The following is a 16,525-nucleotide window of genomic DNA, read 5'->3' on the forward strand; positions in this document are numbered from 1 at the left end:
ACAAAAAATTAGCAGGGCATGGTGGCACATGCCTGTAATCTCGGCTACTCAGGAGGCTGAGGCAGAAGAATCGCTTGAACCTGGGAGGCAGAGGTTGTGGTGAGCTGAGATGGTGCCATTGCACTCCAGACTGCGCAACAAGAGCGAATCTCAAAAAAAAAAAAAAAAAAAAAGAATAGCACCATTTCAGGTGCTTCCTAGTCTTTTTCTTCACATTTATTTTCTACTTTTGAAACCTGACATGCCCTTTAACTATTACTGGCATATGCCATGTATATGTACAGCGGTTCTTCAGTTACCAAATAAAAGTCATCTGAAGAAAGCCAATTGAAAGGGCAACCTAGGCCAGGCGCAGTGGTTCACACCTGTAATCCCAGCACGGTGGGAGGCCGACGTAGGCGGATCACGAGGTAAGGAGATTGAGACCATCCTGGCTAACACAGTGAAACCCTGTCTCTACTAAAAATACAAAAAAAAATTAGCCAGGAGTGATGGCAGGTGCCTGTAGTCCCAGTTACTTGGGAGGCTGAGGCAGGAGAATGACATGAACTCGGGAGGCAGAGCTTGCAGTTAGCCGAGATCGGGCCATTGCACTCCAGCCTGGGCAACAGAGCCAGACTCTGTCTCAAAAAAAAAAAAAAAAAAAGAAAAAGAAAGAAAAAAGAAATGGCAACCTAGTCTGCCTATCTTAAAGTAGCAGAAAGCATCTCAGGTGGGATGGGTGACAGGGAAGTTGACAAAAAGTTAAGTTTATAAGGACAAAATCTGAGTCACATTTTGCAATTGTTAAAACTGGTGGGCTGGGCATGGTGGCTCATGCCTGTAATCCCAGCTACTCAGGAGACTGAGGCATAAGAATCACTTGAGCCCTGGAGGCAGAGTTTGCAGTGAGCTGAGATCCTGCCACTGCACTCCAGCTTGGGCTACAGAATGAGACTTTGTCTCAAAACACAACACCACTACCAACACCACCACCAAAACTGGTGAAAAGCATTTGATAATGATGTACTCAGCGGGGAGGCTTCCCAACCTTAAACACCCTGGAAATTACACGTTGTCCTCCACCAGGCAGTTTTAGAGTTAGATAAAATTTCCCCCCAGACAGTCGGGTCATTTTGGTATATCTAATCTGTGACATTCTTTCTACTGTCATTACGGTTTCATTCATCAGGATTGATGTAGTTCCACCTACACCATCAGCAAGTTCTTCAATCTCAGATTTCTGCTATATGATCACTTTCCATCTAAGTCAATTACATCTTTAGACATCCCTTTTGTGAGCCCAGGAAATGAGCCTAAAGTAATTCGAGATCAGTCCCATTCCTGGACTCCTGGCAGGAGCAGGGTTTCTCCAGGGAGGTTTTGCTCCCTTCAAGTCTTGCAGGAATCTACAGACAAAGCCCACGTGAAATGAGCCCACAATCCAAAATCACAAAGCGTGTGACAGGCAAACATCAGTGAGCAAGAGGCAGCAGAACAAGTAGCAGAGTCCAACCCTCAAAAAATTCAAATTTTAGTATTTGTTAATATTATTATCCTTTGGTATTATCAGTTACAGTATAGAAAATAAGTATGTTTAGACATAAAGAGAAAATAAAAATAAGTGTCAGGAAAAGAATACCAAACAAGAGGAGAGGCAAACTTGGAAAGAAACAAAGAGAACTTTCAGGAATGAAAAACATAACCATTAAAAAAATGAAAATTAAAAGAACAGGTTAGGCTGGGCATGGTGCCTGTAATCCCAGCACTTGGCAGGCTGAGGTGAGAGGATCATTTGACCCTGGGAGTTCAAGACCAGCCCTAGCAACATAGCAAGACCCCATCTCTATCAAAAAAAAAGAAAAGAAAAAGAAGAAGAAGAAGAACGGGTTAAATATTAATAGTACAGAGGCCAGATCTCAAGAATAGCACCATTTCAGCCAGGCGCAGTGGCTCACGCCTGTAATCCCAGCACTTTGCAAGGCCAAGCCGGGTGGATCACCTGAGGTCAGGAGTTTGAGACCAGCCTGGTCAAATGGGTGAAACCCATCTCTACTAAAAATACAAAAATTAGCCAGGCATGGTGGTGGGCACCTATAATCCCAGCTATTCATGAAGCTGAGGCAGGAGAATCACTTGAATCCAGGAGGCAGGGGTTATAGTGAGCCGAGATCGCACCACTGCACTCCAGCCTGGGTGACAAAGCAAGACTCTATCTCAAAAATAATAATTTTATATATATATAAAATTATTTAATATATTAAAAATAGATATATATGGCACAGTAGATGGAGATGAAGATAGAGTTGTTAAACTGGAAAACAGAGCTGAAGAAATAACCTGGAATGAAGCATAAAAAGACTGAAAGGCAAAAACATGAACGAGAGTTTAAGTGGCTGGGAGGATGGTACAAGAAAGCCAAGCATAAGGCAGATGCTATATGGTTGACCCTTCATATCTAGGGGTTCCATATTTGCGGATTTGACCACAGATCAAAGATATCTGGGGGGAAAAATTCCAAAAAGCAAAACTCAAATTTTCTACTCTCTACTATGTTAAATCCACATTAATGAAGTTATACATAGGCATTGTATTAGATATTATAAGTAATTTAAAGATGATTTAAAAATACATGGGAGGGAGGCCGAGGTGGGCAGATCACAAAGTCAGAGTTCAAGACCAGCCTGGCCAACATGGTGAAACCCCGTCTCTACTAAAAACACAAAAATTAGCCGGGCGTGGTGGTAGGTGCCTGTAATTCCAGCTACTTGGGAGGCTGAGGCTTGAGAATTGCTTGAACCTGGGAGGCGGAGGTTACAGTGAGCTAAGATTGTGCCACTGCACTCCAGCTTGGACAACTGAGCGAGGCTCCATCTCAAAAAAAAAAAAAAAAAAAGAAAAAATATATATATATGAGAGGATGTGCACAGGTTATATACAAATACACCATTTTACATCAGGAAATTAAGCATCCACTGATTTTGGTAACCGTGTTGGGTTATGGAACCAATCCCTAGTGGACACTGCAGAATAACTATATTCAACAAAATAATGGCTGAAATTTTTCCAGAATTGCTGAAAGACATGATACTTTATCTTCAGGAAGTACAATGAATCCAAAACAGGATAAATAAAAAGAAATCCATGCTAGAAAGACCACAGTGAAGTTGAAAAACACCAGAAATAAAGAGACTATAAAAGCAGCCAGACAAACAGCTTACTACTGACACAGGAAGGACAATCGAAATGACAGCTGACTTCCTAACAGCAACTTTATAAGCCAGAAGATACACAATAGAATTCAATCCTTAAAGAAATGCCAGAGACTCAGTGCTATACAGACTATATCCTCTGCCCGTGAGCCTTTTCAGCTGATACCATAATAAAAACATAACCTGAAATCCTCAATGGCTTTGGACATAAAAGCATTCATGGGTCATGGAAGAATAATAAAATTGTAAAATGCTGAACAATGAAAATATTACATATCAAAATAAACAAGACGACAGTACAGCAGAACTAAGTAGGAAAGCTATAAAGCCTTAAATGCTTATGACAGGGCCGGGCGCGGTGGCTCATGCCTGTAATCCCAGCACTTTGGGAGGCTAAGGCGGAGTTCAAGACCAGCCTGGCCAACATGGTGAAACCCCGCCTGAGGTCAGTAGTTCAAGACCAGCCTGGCCAACATGGTGAAACCCTGTCTCTACTAAAAATACAAAAGTTAGCCAGGCATGGTGGCACATGCCTGTAATCCCAGCTACTCAGGAGGCTGAGGCAGGAGAACCACCTGAATCTGAAAGGCGGAGGTTGCAGTGAGCCGAGATCACGCCACTGTACTCCAGCCTGGGTGACAGAGGGAGACTCTGTCTCAAAAAAAAATAGCGAAATACTTATGACAGAAAGTTGAAAATTAAGAACCTAAGCTTAGAGAAAATAAAAAATTTAATGTTTCAATTCAGTAACCTAGAAAGAGAATGCCAGAATAAACCCAAAGAGTGTAGAAGGAAATCCTGACAATGAAAGCAGAAATTAGTGATGCAGAAACAAAGACACAGTAGAGAAAATCAGCAAGACTAATAGCTGGTTCTTTGTGAACACGAGTAAAACAGATGAGCCTCTGTGAGATGAATCTAGAAAAGAAAGGTAAAACCATTTTAGGAATGAAAAGGGTGATTTACTGTCAGATATAGTAGAGATCTAAAAATCAAGAAAATATTCTGACCTTTGTTTAAGAAACTGACAACTGGCCGGGCGCGGTGGCTCAAGCTTGTAATCCCAGCACTTTGGGAGGCCGAGACGGGCGGATCACGAGGTCGGGAGATCGAGACCATCCTGGCTAACACGGTGAAACCCCGTCTCTACTAAAAAATACAAAAAACTAGCCGGGCGAGGTGGCGGGCTCCTGTAGTCCCAGCTACTCCGGAGGCTGAGGCAGGAGAATGGCGTAAACCCGGGAGGCGGAGCTTGCAGTGAGCTGAGATCCGGCCACAGCACTCCAGCCTGGGCGACAGAGCCAGACTCGGTCTCAAAAAAAAAAAAAAAAAAAAGAAACTGACAACTTGGGCCGGACACAGTGGCTCATGCCTGTAATTCCAGCATTTTAGGAGGCCGAGGTGGGAGGATCACCTGAGGTCAGGAGTTTGAGACCAGCCTGGCCAACATGGTAAAACCCCGTCTCTATTGAAAATGCAAAAATTAGGCCGGGCGCGGTGGCTCAAGCCTGTAATCCCAGCACTTTGGGAGGCCGAGACGGGCGGATCACGAGGTCAGGAGATCGAGCCCATCCTGGCTAACCCGGTGAAACCCCGTCTCTACTAAAAAATACAAAAATCTAGCCGGGCGAGGTGGCGGGCGCCTGTAGTCCCAGCTACTCGGGAGGCTGAGGCAGGAGAATGGCATGAACCTGGGAGGTGGAGCTTGCAGTGAGCCGAGACTGCACCACTGCACTCCAGCCTGGGCGACAGAGCGAGACTCCGTCTCAAAAAAAAAAAAAAAAAGGAAAAAAGAAAATGCAAAAATTAGCCAGGTGTGGTGGTGCGCGCCTGTAATCCCAGCTACTCGGGAGGCTGAAGGAGGATCGCGTGAACACGGGAGGCGGAAGATGCAGAAGCACCCTGTGTTCTCCTTCCAAGCACTAGAGCCTGAGTCCTCATGGCACGTGGGTTTTGCTGGTGCACGTGCTTTATCTTGATGGAGTCTAGTGCTGTGCACACTTCTGCGGCTCACTCCTTCCTCCCAGCATTATCCTCCAGAGGCGCACACATGTTGCTGCCTGGAGGACCTACTTCCTTCCCCTTTCCATGGTGAATGTAGCACAAGATATTTTTCATTTTATTTGGAGACAGGCATTGAGAGAGCTCCCAGAGTCTGACTCTAACACATATGCCGCTATGAACATCTTAGCACGTCCCCTGGGAAGCAGATGGCAGGTGCACCCCACACTCGATGCCATCTCCCTGCAGCTCCTGCCATTCTCTAGAGCAGCCACACTGGCACCAGTGCTCCATCTGCCCCTACATCTTCTCCATCACTTGTCCCCACGGTCTTTTAAGTTTCGCCATCCCAGCAAGGGGAGGCCACGGCTCTCTGTGGTTTTGTTTCTGTGTCTCCCTGGTGACCCATGACAGTGGACCTTCCATCTCTCCAGCTCCTTGCTTTTGGGTCACTTCGTTTGTATTTCTCACACCAGGCCTCCTCTGCTTCGAGGAGGCAGAGTGGGACGATTCAGAACTAAGTGGCCACTGTTTGTACCCACACCAGAAGGCAACATGGCAGAAGCGTTTCCCTAAAATCAGGAACGGGACAAGGAGGGCCTGTCACGCTTCCATCCAGCCCTGCTCAGGGCCTGGCCCAGGCAGCAAAACAGGAAGGAAAAACATGAAAGATATAAGGAAGAAACAATATTCACCATTCCCACATGACATGAATGTCTACTGAGAAAATCCCCAAAATCTACAAATTTTAAGCAATGGCAAGGTGATCAGCTATTGAATCAATACCCAAAAGCCAACTGCTTTTCTGCAGAACAGCAGCAAAGAATTAGAAATCAATAAAAATAAAAAACATTGGCCGGGCGCGGTGGCTCAAGCCTGTAATCCCAGCACTTTGGGAGGCCGAGACGGGTGGATCACGAGGTCAGGAGATCGAGACCATCCTGGTGAACATGGTGAAACCCCGTCTCTACTAAAAAAAAATACAAAAAAAAAACTAGCCGGGTGAGGTGGCGGCGCCTGTAGTCCCAGCTACTCGGGAGGCTGAGGCAGGAGAATGGCGTGAACCCGGGAGGCGGAGCTTGCAGTGAGCTGAGATCCGGCCACTGCAACTCCAGCCCGGGAGACAGAGCGAGACTCCGTCTCAAAAAAAAAAAAAAAAAAAAAAAAAAAAAAAAAAAAAAAAAAAAAAACATCACTTACAGCCGGGCATGGTGGCTCATGCCTGTAATTCCAGCACTTTGGGAGGCCGAGGTGGGCAGATCACTGGAGGTCAGGAGTTGGAGACCAGCCTGGCCAACATGGTGAAACCCTGTCTCTACTAAAAATACAAAAATTAGCCAGGCATGGTGGCACATGCCTGTAATCCCAGCTACTCGGGAGGCTGAAGCAGGAAAATCACTTGAACCCAGGAGGCAGAGTTGCAGTGAATTGAGATTCTGCCACTGCACTCCAGCCTGGGCAACAGAGCAAGATTCTGTCTCAAAAACAAACAAACAAACACCATTTACAAAAGCGAGAACAATAAAAAGAGCACCTGGGAATAAACGTGAGCACAGAGTGTCCGGCGGAATGTGGAATACCGCAGTGCTTTATCAAGACACCGAGGAAGACCTGCACAGCCAACTCCAGAGGGATAAAGGGCTTAAGCAGAGAAAGCAAACTTTACAACTTTTACAAAAAAATACAGAATACAGGCCAGGCATGGTGGCTTACGCCTGTAATCCCAGCACTTTGGGAGGCCGAGGTGGGCGGATCAGGAGGTCAGGAGATCGAGACCATCCTGGCTAACATGGTGAAACCCCATCTCTACTAAAAAATACAAAAAATTAGCCGGGCGTAGTGGTGGGTGCCTGTAGTCCCAGCTACTGGGGAGGCTGAGGCAGGAGCATGGCGTGAACCTGGGAGGCGGAGCTTGCAGTGAGCCGAGATCGTGCCACTGCATTCCAGCCTGGGCAACAGAGCAAGACTCCATCTCAAAATACTACTACTACTACTATTACTACTACTACTACTAATAGTAATACAGAATACATTTGTGACCCAAGAATTGGGAAGAACTTAAAGTAACATGCAAAAGGCACTACCTAGAAAAGAAGGATGGATAAAATTATACATTACATTAAACTATCTTTTCACCAAAACAAAAAAAGTGCAAAGATAAAACTCAACTGGGAAAAGTATATAATGCACACATTACAACCAAAGATGAACATCCAGAATCTATAAGGAAATATATAATATGGAAACTATATACAAGGAATAGGTGAGAAAAAGATATAACCCAAAAGAAAAATGGATGAAGCACATGAACAGGTATTTCACAGGGAAGGACACCCATGACCCACAAATACTCAATTCATCCAGCAGGGAGGCATAAAGCAAGACCACAATTGCACAACAGTTTGCATGGACTATCTTTGCAAAAATCAACAGCAATGCCGAGTGCTAACGAGTATGTGGATCAACCTCACACATTGCTGGTGGCTGTGTGACTTGATGTCATTCTGGGACACAGCCCACTCAGAGGTAAGCATGCAGGACATTAGAGGGCTACACACGTGTGCCCAGAGACACGGACACAGAACATTCCATATAAACAGGTCAAGATTAGAAGTGCTTCTGGTAAATGTATGGATGAATTCTGAAAACATTAGTTTTTTGCAGGCTTCATCTTTGCATAGATCTTATGGGAGGGTCTCCTGTAGGCACTTAAAGACACGTGGAGTTACTTTGTTTTCCAATTGATGTTTATTCTCTTAGTACCCACTTCTCCTTTCCTCTAAGCATCATCAGAGAATGCTGTTTCCAGCAGCCATCCCTGAGACAGCGGCAATGATTCTTTTGGTTTCATCTGCACATAAATTCTTGGGATTTTTCCCCTCTCTTCCTGCGTTTTGGAAGTGCCCGTTTTGTCCTCATTTAATTAGTTCAGTTACTTTGTTTCAAGAAATAAACAAATACTGTAGCCCAGAGGCTGTAAAAATAGTAGCCCCGGCTGAATTCAGGTGGCAACATTTGTAATTTGGCATGTGCAGTTTGTTAAAAATAAATACATTGCATATAAAACTCCAGATACCTGGCTTCTCTCGGAAAACTAAAGATGGAGTCACTCTGGTCCTATACCCACCTAGCCCTGCTCAGCTGGGGGTCAGTGGCGGGTGGCCAGGTGAACCAGACCCCATGGAAGAGGCCTCAGTTTCTCACTCATATTCACCACCGCCACCCCCCCCTTCCTAGGCCTCATGTCTGCATTCTCACTTACCTTTCTGGTTGGACCCTGTCAGAATCTGTGTTTACGATTTTCCTGTATAGCTTTATTTATATATTTATTCATTTATTGAGATGAAGTCTGGCTCTGTCGCCCAGGCTAGAGTGCAGTGGCACGATCTCAGCTCACTGCAAAGTCCGCCTCCCAGGTTCAAGGGATTCTCCTTCCTCAGCGTCCTGAGTAGCTGGGACCTATGCATGCACCACCACACCCGGCTAATTTTTTTTTTTTTTTTTTTTTTTTTTTTGAGTAGAGACAGGGTTTCATCATGTTGGCCAGGCTGGTCTCGAACCCCTGACCTCAAGTGATCCACCCGCCTCGGCCTCCCAAAGTGCTGGCATTACAGGTGTGAACCACCACACAGGGCCCCAATAATTCACTAACATTTAAAGAAAAGAAATAAAAGTTGGCCGGGCGCGGTGGCTCAAGCCTGTAATCCCAGCACTTTGGGAGGCCGAGACGGGTGGATCACGAGGTCAGGAGATCGAGACCATCCTGGTGAACACGGTGAAACCCCGTCTCTACTAAAAAATACAAAAAACTAGCCAGGCGAGGTGGTGGGCGCCTGTAGTCCCAGCTACTCGGGAGGCTGAGGCAGGAGAATGGCGTAAGCCCGGGAGGCGGAGCTTGCAGTGAGCCGAGATCGCGCCACTGCACTCCAGCCTGGGCGACAGAGCGAGACTCCGTCTCAAAAAAAAAAAAAAAAAAAGAAATAAAAGTTACAAAGGCTTTGGGGCTCCAGGAAAATGCAATGCTAGCCTGGAGCTGGAACTGAACTGCACGACAAACATATTTTCTAACCAATGTTCTAGAACTTTAGTCGTAGTAATAAGCTCCTGATTTAGAAAACTGAAAATAACCTGTGTGCACTGAAACACGTGTGTTCTGATCGCTGGAGCGCATTTGAAAATTCCCAGAACACCAGCACTTCGCCTCCCTGCGCCAGCTCACTGCCAGCCACGGCAGGGAGTCCAAGGAGGACGGCGGTGGTTCGCTTTCTAAAACTAATCCAAAAGCCCGCCCGCCCATGCGGCATAGTGAGTCACAGTTGGGACTGTCTTTACTGTTCCTTTTGTTTTTGTGGATTATCAAAAGTCACTAAACTTAGTCAGGCGTGGTGGCAGCACCTATAGTCCCAGACACTTGGGAGGCCAAGGTGGGAGGATCGCTTGAGCCCAGGAGTTTGAGTTCACCCTGGGCAACACAGCAAGGCCCCATCTCTAAAATAAATGCATAAAATTTTAAGTCCCTAAACTTTGTCTCTGAGGCTGCCATGGAGCTCTGCCAGAGAGAGTAGCTTCAAGGTGACAGGTGAGGAGGCAGGTGAGCCACAGCCTCCTTGCTGAGACACCTTTGGGACTCCTTCAGGGGTAATGACCAAAGGGGGTACTCATGCAGGGCCACCCTGGGGGTCCACTTGGCACTGGGCTGGCTGTGCCTAACTCAGGGCTGAGTCTGAGGCTCCTCCTCTCCAGCCCTGCTCCCTCCCGCCTCCTCTCACGGGGGTCAGATCTGCCTGGAGTTCTGCGTGCTCCCCCACCATCCTCTGCAGGGTTTCTCCCTGCACTCCACATCTCATCTTGGCACCTGCTTCCCAAACTGATAACCGCGCAACCCAAACTGACGTGGTCTTCCTCTAACAATCTGACTTGTCTATTTGGGCAAAAATCAATGCTATTACACCATATTTTACAAAGTCTAACAACTGATTAATTTCTCAACGCAAAGATTATGTGTAGCTCCCTAATAAAATGCACATTTGTTCACTCAATCAATCACTCCAATTAGACTAGGACAAGGGCCTAAATCAGAAATCAATCAATGAAAAGCTTAACCCAATCATCAGCACATTCTTCACACGAGGAGTCAATAAACAGCTCTTCATTCTACTCCCACCAAGTGTACCATAAAAAGCTCAGCGTAGATGAATTTACGTCAATTGAATTAATTTTCTTCTTGATTCCATACCATATCTAGCATGTATCTGTGTCTATCAATTCAGATGGAGATTTCAGAGCCCCCAGTCCAGCAAGTATGGCCCTTCTACAAGTGAAAAGTGTTTAAATGTATAATATGTACATGTGAAGCCAATGACTTAGTCTCTGTTTCAGAAATGTAGATTTTCATCTATTGGATCTTACGAGCATCAAGGTGGTTTGGTGGAAAGAATCACAGCTTTGGATTCTATCAGACCTTTGTTTAAATCTAGATTTGCACAAGCTGAGATGCTGGCCAGGCTTCCCCATTCAGTTTCCCCTGTCAGTGTCTCTGTCAGTTTCTGTGTGATGGGGTAATACCACTCTCTTTACAGGGATATAGAGGAGCTTATAAAATAATAAGGTAAGCATGTCATAAAGCAGGTGACAGATTTAATGTCAGGTCAGCAACTAGGATAGGAAGAAGAGAATAAGAACCACCACGGCTGCAGCACTGGTACTCAGCTCCCGGCACCTGGCTGAGAACCAGGAGGGCAGACAGTCAGGGGTGAATAATCGATCTCAGGACAGGTATTTCCTTGTACAGCTTGTTACTACGGCTCATTTTACAATTCATCATTATTGTTATTTATTATGCATTTCATTCCCTACCCGCTTTCGGAAAGGAATCGAGACCATCTCCGTCAATGATGCATGGCCTTCCCAGTCACAGGGGACAGGCCTCTGGGCTGCAGGCACAATGTCCCACCAAGAGCACCCAGCTCCACTTTGAGTCCTAAGTGACAGGGCACGCCAGCCAGGAGGGAGATTTCTGCCTGTCACGCACTGAAGGGTACTTGTGTTGCTTTCGATTCACCACCAGTAACATTTAAAACATATCCCATCTGCAATCCTTCTACTTAGGCTTGGGAAAAGATGTGGCCAATTTAACCCCAGCATCCATGTAGCCTAATGGCCAGGTAGACTTTGGCCCTGCAGAGAGAACTAATGCCAACTTTCACCATTGACTTGGCCTTCCCGCCTCCAAAACTAAACACAGACACTGTCCCAAGGTTATTAGAGTGACATCTCCTGCACTTTGCTTGACAAAGATAATCAAAACATGGCCACTTCGAAATGACTAAATGAAAGCCTGTCAGAAGGTGAACCACTAATGCATTTGCCTGAAATGCAGCACTTTGAAACTGGTAGCTTAGAACTCATCTTGAAATTATTATGAAGTGGTTTTAGGAAGGACAGACGGCTCATTGTCATGTTACTTTACCACTTGAAACGACCCTTTTAAAACCCCAAACACTCTTCGGTTAACCAAAAGTAAATTCCCATGGAATTTCTGAGCAACCGTCTTTAGAAAACTCAGTCCAACTTTACTGTAACAAAAATCTTGCAATGAGATGGAGTAGCTAAAGATCTCACATTAAACAAGTCATTAAAAAGGAAGCAGTCAAATGTAGCCAATCACGTCCCATGCTGTGCTCTAGAACCACCAGTCTACCAGCAATAGCTTGTAACAGGGAAATCACAAGAGTTTTTGACAAGGCCAGAGAGGGAGGGAAAATGTGGAAGCAGAAGCCATTTACCAGAGGTGGGTTTTGATGGTGACAAGGGGCCTGCACTGGCTCTTCAGTGCCAAGCAGTAGGGGCTTCAGCGTGGGGCCCACACTGTGAGAGACTAAGCGGGGCGAAAGGTCGATGAAGAGGGTAAATGTGACTGGGCGAGTTAAGGACACCCCTCTGCCAAAGGAATCCAGGAAATCAGGCTCTTCTCAAACACACATTCTGATCTTCCCCTTCCCTGTTTAGGAGAATTTCAACATTTCCCACCTACCTCTGATTTGACCAGGGATAGCATCCACCGACTTTCAGCACCGGGACGGGTCAGTGGAGGTGGGAGTTCCAAGGATGTAAGCCTCAAGTCGGCCCTGCCGTTTCGTGACATAACCTCCGGCAAGTAACTCAAGCCCTGTTTTGTCAGACCATTTGTTTAGGAGGTCAAAGTGCGGAGGGGATGGGAGGCATGTGTATCAGTCACGTGTCTACCGCCCGGAACAGATTACTTTGATGAATGTTCTTTTCTAATTTCCAAAACAAAACCATTACTTTCAGTTTGCTTCCCCAGCCCTGGCACACAGAAGCGCGTGCAGGCGCAGGGTGTAGCTCCCCGGCGCGGAGTCTGCACTGGGGCCCGGCCTGGGGTGGGGCAGCACCCTCCCTCCAGGAAGGCCTTTTGTAGAATCCACACCCCTGGGGACTTTCCCACCCGGCCACACTGCCTTTAACCCAGCAGTCTTCAGGCTGCTGCAGCGCGTTCCCCTGGCAGATCCGCCAGGACAGGGCCACACACAGGTAGGGTGACCACAGAGGGCGGCCAATCCATGAAGTCAGCTTCAGAACATTTAAGGCCCCTAACCTTCCAAGGCCAAGGGGCCCTGTTCGGTCTGAATGTCAATGGCATGTAGCTGCTTTTTAGACAATGTCCTCAAGAAGATACCTAAGAGTAACCAGAAATGGATACAAGAAGAGAGTTGTAACAGGGACAGGCTAACTCCGAACTCTGTGGAGGAGGGGGGACTAGTTGGAAAGGGGGAGGGGGAGCAGCAAAGAAGCAACCAAATTAAGAGAGTGCCCAGCACCCCCGGGAGACCCCTCTGAAGCTTTTACACTGAGAAGGCGAAGATCAGCAATTCCTAAGCGAGTCGGAGCAGCCGCGCCTGCAATTTAAAAGCTGCAGGATCCTGGGTCCCTCTAGCAGCCTGGGCCCGCCCCACCTCCCAGCCCCCAGCAGGAGCCGTGCACTCTGTTCTCGGCGTTGGCTTTCATTTTTAATGGGAGCCGCACGCTCATCACCCTCTGTCTGGAGGCCAACAGCCCACATCTTTCCTTCTAAGATCATGTTTCCCAAGAAAAAGAACCCAACTGCTCAAGTATTCTCTTAGACAAGGTTTTTAAAATTGTGCTTAAAAAAAAAAAAAAAAAAAAAAGGTCTGGGAAACCATTTATAAAAGCATTTTCCCCATGTCACTAAACTTCTCTCAAAGTTAAAAAAAAAAAAAAAAAAAACTGCACCATTTTCAACTAGCTTCAAATACTAATAACCCTCCTTTGATAAGTACTTGGGACCCACTGTTCCAGGAGTCCTGCGGTGGCGGGGTGGGTTTTCGCCCCCAGGGCTCTGGTTCCCGGACTGACCCCATCCTGTGACCCGCCCGGTGCAAACGCGCCGCCGGTCTCCGGGCCGAACGCACAGTCAACCCTGGGCCCCGCAGCCCTCCCCGCGCGGAGCGGCAAAAAGTGAAACTGCCCCCACGGTCTGGGCGCGCAAGGAGGAGGCCCCTGGGGGGGTCCCGGGTCCGCCGCGCCCCGAAACCAGGCGGCGGGCGCGTCCTGTCCACGGGGGAGCCGGGCGGGGCCTGGAGCAGAGTCCAGGACGGAGGGAGGGGACGTCCCCGCGGGAACCCACTCGCCCTCCCTCAGCCCCAGCCCGGGCCCCTCCCGGGCGCCCCGAACCCCCGGGCCTCCCGCCGGGCCCAGCGCCACCGAGGCTGCTGCGGGAAGTGGCCGGGGCCTCGCGCGGGACCAGGCCGCCGGGAAGGCCCGGGTTGCGGGGGATGCACAGGACCCGGGCCCAGACCCCTCCCGGCCCCGCGCCTTCCCAGGCCCCGCGCCCCGCGGAGCGCGGCCGGCCCATTGCGGCGCGGGGCCCCGGGCGGCCCGAGGTCGGGCGGCGGGGACAGGGGCGACCTCCGGCGGCGGGGGGGCGACCTCGGGCGGCGGCGGGCGGTGGGGGATGTGGGGGGCGGCCCGACCTCGGGCGGGGGCCTCGGCACTCACCTGCAGCCGCCGCCACCTGCTCGTCGCGCGGGCGTCCCCGGCGTCACCTCCGCGGCCCCGTTCCGGCCGCTGCGCTCCTCGGCCCTGGGCCCGGCCCGGCCCTGCGTCGGGGCCTCAGCGAGTGCGGCGCCCGCCGCCCCCGGCCCCCATCCCGCCGCCCTCCGCCCTCGGCCGCGCCGCCGCCGCCACTTCCTGTGCGCGGCGATCCCACAGTTCCGCCGGCGCGCGCGGGGCGGCCGAGGGACACGCGGGGGGGACGCGCGGGGGGACACGGGGGGAGGAAGCGGGGGGGGGGGGCGGGGGGGGGGGGCGGGGGGGGGCGACGCGGGGGGGGGGAAGCGGGGGGGACACGGGGGGACACGCGCGCGGAGAGAGGCGTGGGCCGGGTGCGGAGCGGGTGGGATCCGCTAACGGACGGGGCTGGGGACCGGGTTGGGGGAGGGGTGCGGACGGGCCGGGGCCGCGGGAGGCGCGGGGATCAGGGAGGTCGGGACTGAACGGGGGGAGCTGGCGAAGGACCAGGCTGGGGTCCCGCGAGGGCTCCCACGGACGGGGTCGGGGGCAGAGGAGGCAGAGGGGGCCGGGGCGCGGGGTGGGGCCGGGAGGGGCCTCCGAGCTCGGCCTGGGCCCGGGCATCTCCCCGGCCAGGGTCTCCTGCGGGCGCCGGGAAGTTTCGGGCGCGAGCTCCTCCCCCCGTCGGCCGGGGCTTAGGGTCGCCGTCAGGGGTCGCCGCGCGGCGGGCTCGGTGAGGACGGCCCTGCGAGCAGCGGCTCCGCGGAAGGATCGCGTTTCGGCCCACGTGCTGCGCCCTTGGACTTATTCGTAGTTGGCACCCGGCTGGCAACATCGTATCGACACTTGACCCTGGCGGGGGTGGGGGTCGCCCTGGAGCTGCCTTGAGAACCCACGCGGGTGCTGACGCCGTCCCCTCCGGACCGCGGAGCCGCTCAGCCCCAGGACAGCGGCTCCGGTGCCCCCCTCCCCTGCACCTGGTCAGCGGCAGGTCCCAGAACCCGCCCGGGGAGGCCGCGCAGGTGCCGCTGTCAGGGCAGGGGGCGCGGCGGACTCCGTCTCCTGCACCCGGTACCTCGTGTGACCTGGCGCCTGCTCAGGTCCTCAGGCCCAGGCTGGACTTGCTGAGCTTGGGTGGGCTTCATTTGAAAACCATTTTAAATACCAAGTACTGGTACTGTCTACTGTGCCCCTTTTTTTCCTTTTATTTTTATTATTGAGACAGGGTCTTGCTCTGTCGCCCAGCCTGGAGTGCAGTGGTACAATCATAGCTCACTGAAGCCTTGAACTCCAGGGCTCAAGCGATCCTCCCACCTCAGCCTGCCAAGTAGCTGGGACCACAGGCACACACCACCATGTCTGCCTACTTTAAAAAAATTTTTTTTTGTAGAAATGGGGTCTCACGGTGTTGCCCAGGCTGATCTCGAACTCCTGAGCTCAAGTGATTCTCCCAGCTCCTCCTCCCAAAGTGCTGAGATTACAAGCATGAGGCCCCCGCACGCAGCCTGCACCTCCCTTTAAGCCTCCTCAAATTATTTCGGAAAATACTTAGATACTTAGACTAAAATAAAATGAAAGTACCGTGCACCTGTCCTACTCACAGTTCCCTTATTCTTGAAAAAGGAGTTAAGCTTTGCAAAGCTGGTGGAATTCACCATTTGTAAAACCTCTTACCCCTCATGTCACTTTGGGTAATCTGTGCCGCAGATAAATTCCCACAGGCACCTGCGGGATGTGTGGATACAGGGATGTGCTGACTTACATCTCCACCTATAATCACAGGAAGCCTGAAAACAACCAGACACTTGGTTAAATAAACTCTAGAACATTCATTTGGCATTTTTAATTTAAAACATTTTTCTAAAGTTTTAATGTGATAATATGTGCATGCTGATAGGATATAGTCTCCAAGATCTGTTAAATTAAAAAATAAAAATAGTGCAGAGCAATGAATATACAATGATGTGCTTTATTTAAAACAAAGAAAAAAATGACCGGGCGCAGTGGCTCACACCTCTCTGTAATCCCAGCACTTTGGGTGGCCGAGGCGGGTGGATCATGAGGTCAGGAGTTCAAGACTAGACTGGCCAAGATGGTGAAACCCCGTATCTACTAAAAATACAAAAAAAAAATTAGCCTGGCGTGATGACAGGCGCCTGTAATCCCAACTACTCGGGAGGCTGAGGCAGAGAATTGCTTGAACCCAGGAGGCAGAGGTTGCAGTGAGCCAGGATTTTGCCACTGCACTCCAACCTGGGCGACAGAGTGAGACTCCATCTCAAAAA

General features: G+C 49.8%; 1 protein-coding gene across 1 annotated transcript in view; it reads right to left on the minus strand.

Moving 5' to 3' along the window:
* Positions 1-14,418, minus strand: part of AGPAT3 (1-acylglycerol-3-phosphate O-acyltransferase 3) — a 119,375-nt gene extending 104,957 nt beyond the window's left edge. The window contains exon 1 of the mRNA XM_025379131.1: positions 14,229-14,418. The gene's annotated coding sequence lies outside the window, so the exon portion shown is untranslated. The remainder of the gene's footprint in view (positions 1-14,228) is intronic.
* Between the last annotated feature and the right edge of the window lie 2,107 nt (positions 14,419-16,525).

Source organism: Theropithecus gelada, chromosome 3 (assembly GCF_003255815.1).
Source record: "Theropithecus gelada isolate Dixy chromosome 3, Tgel_1.0, whole genome shotgun sequence".
In the NCBI taxonomy this organism is placed as follows: Eukaryota; Metazoa; Chordata; class Mammalia; order Primates; family Cercopithecidae; genus Theropithecus; species Theropithecus gelada.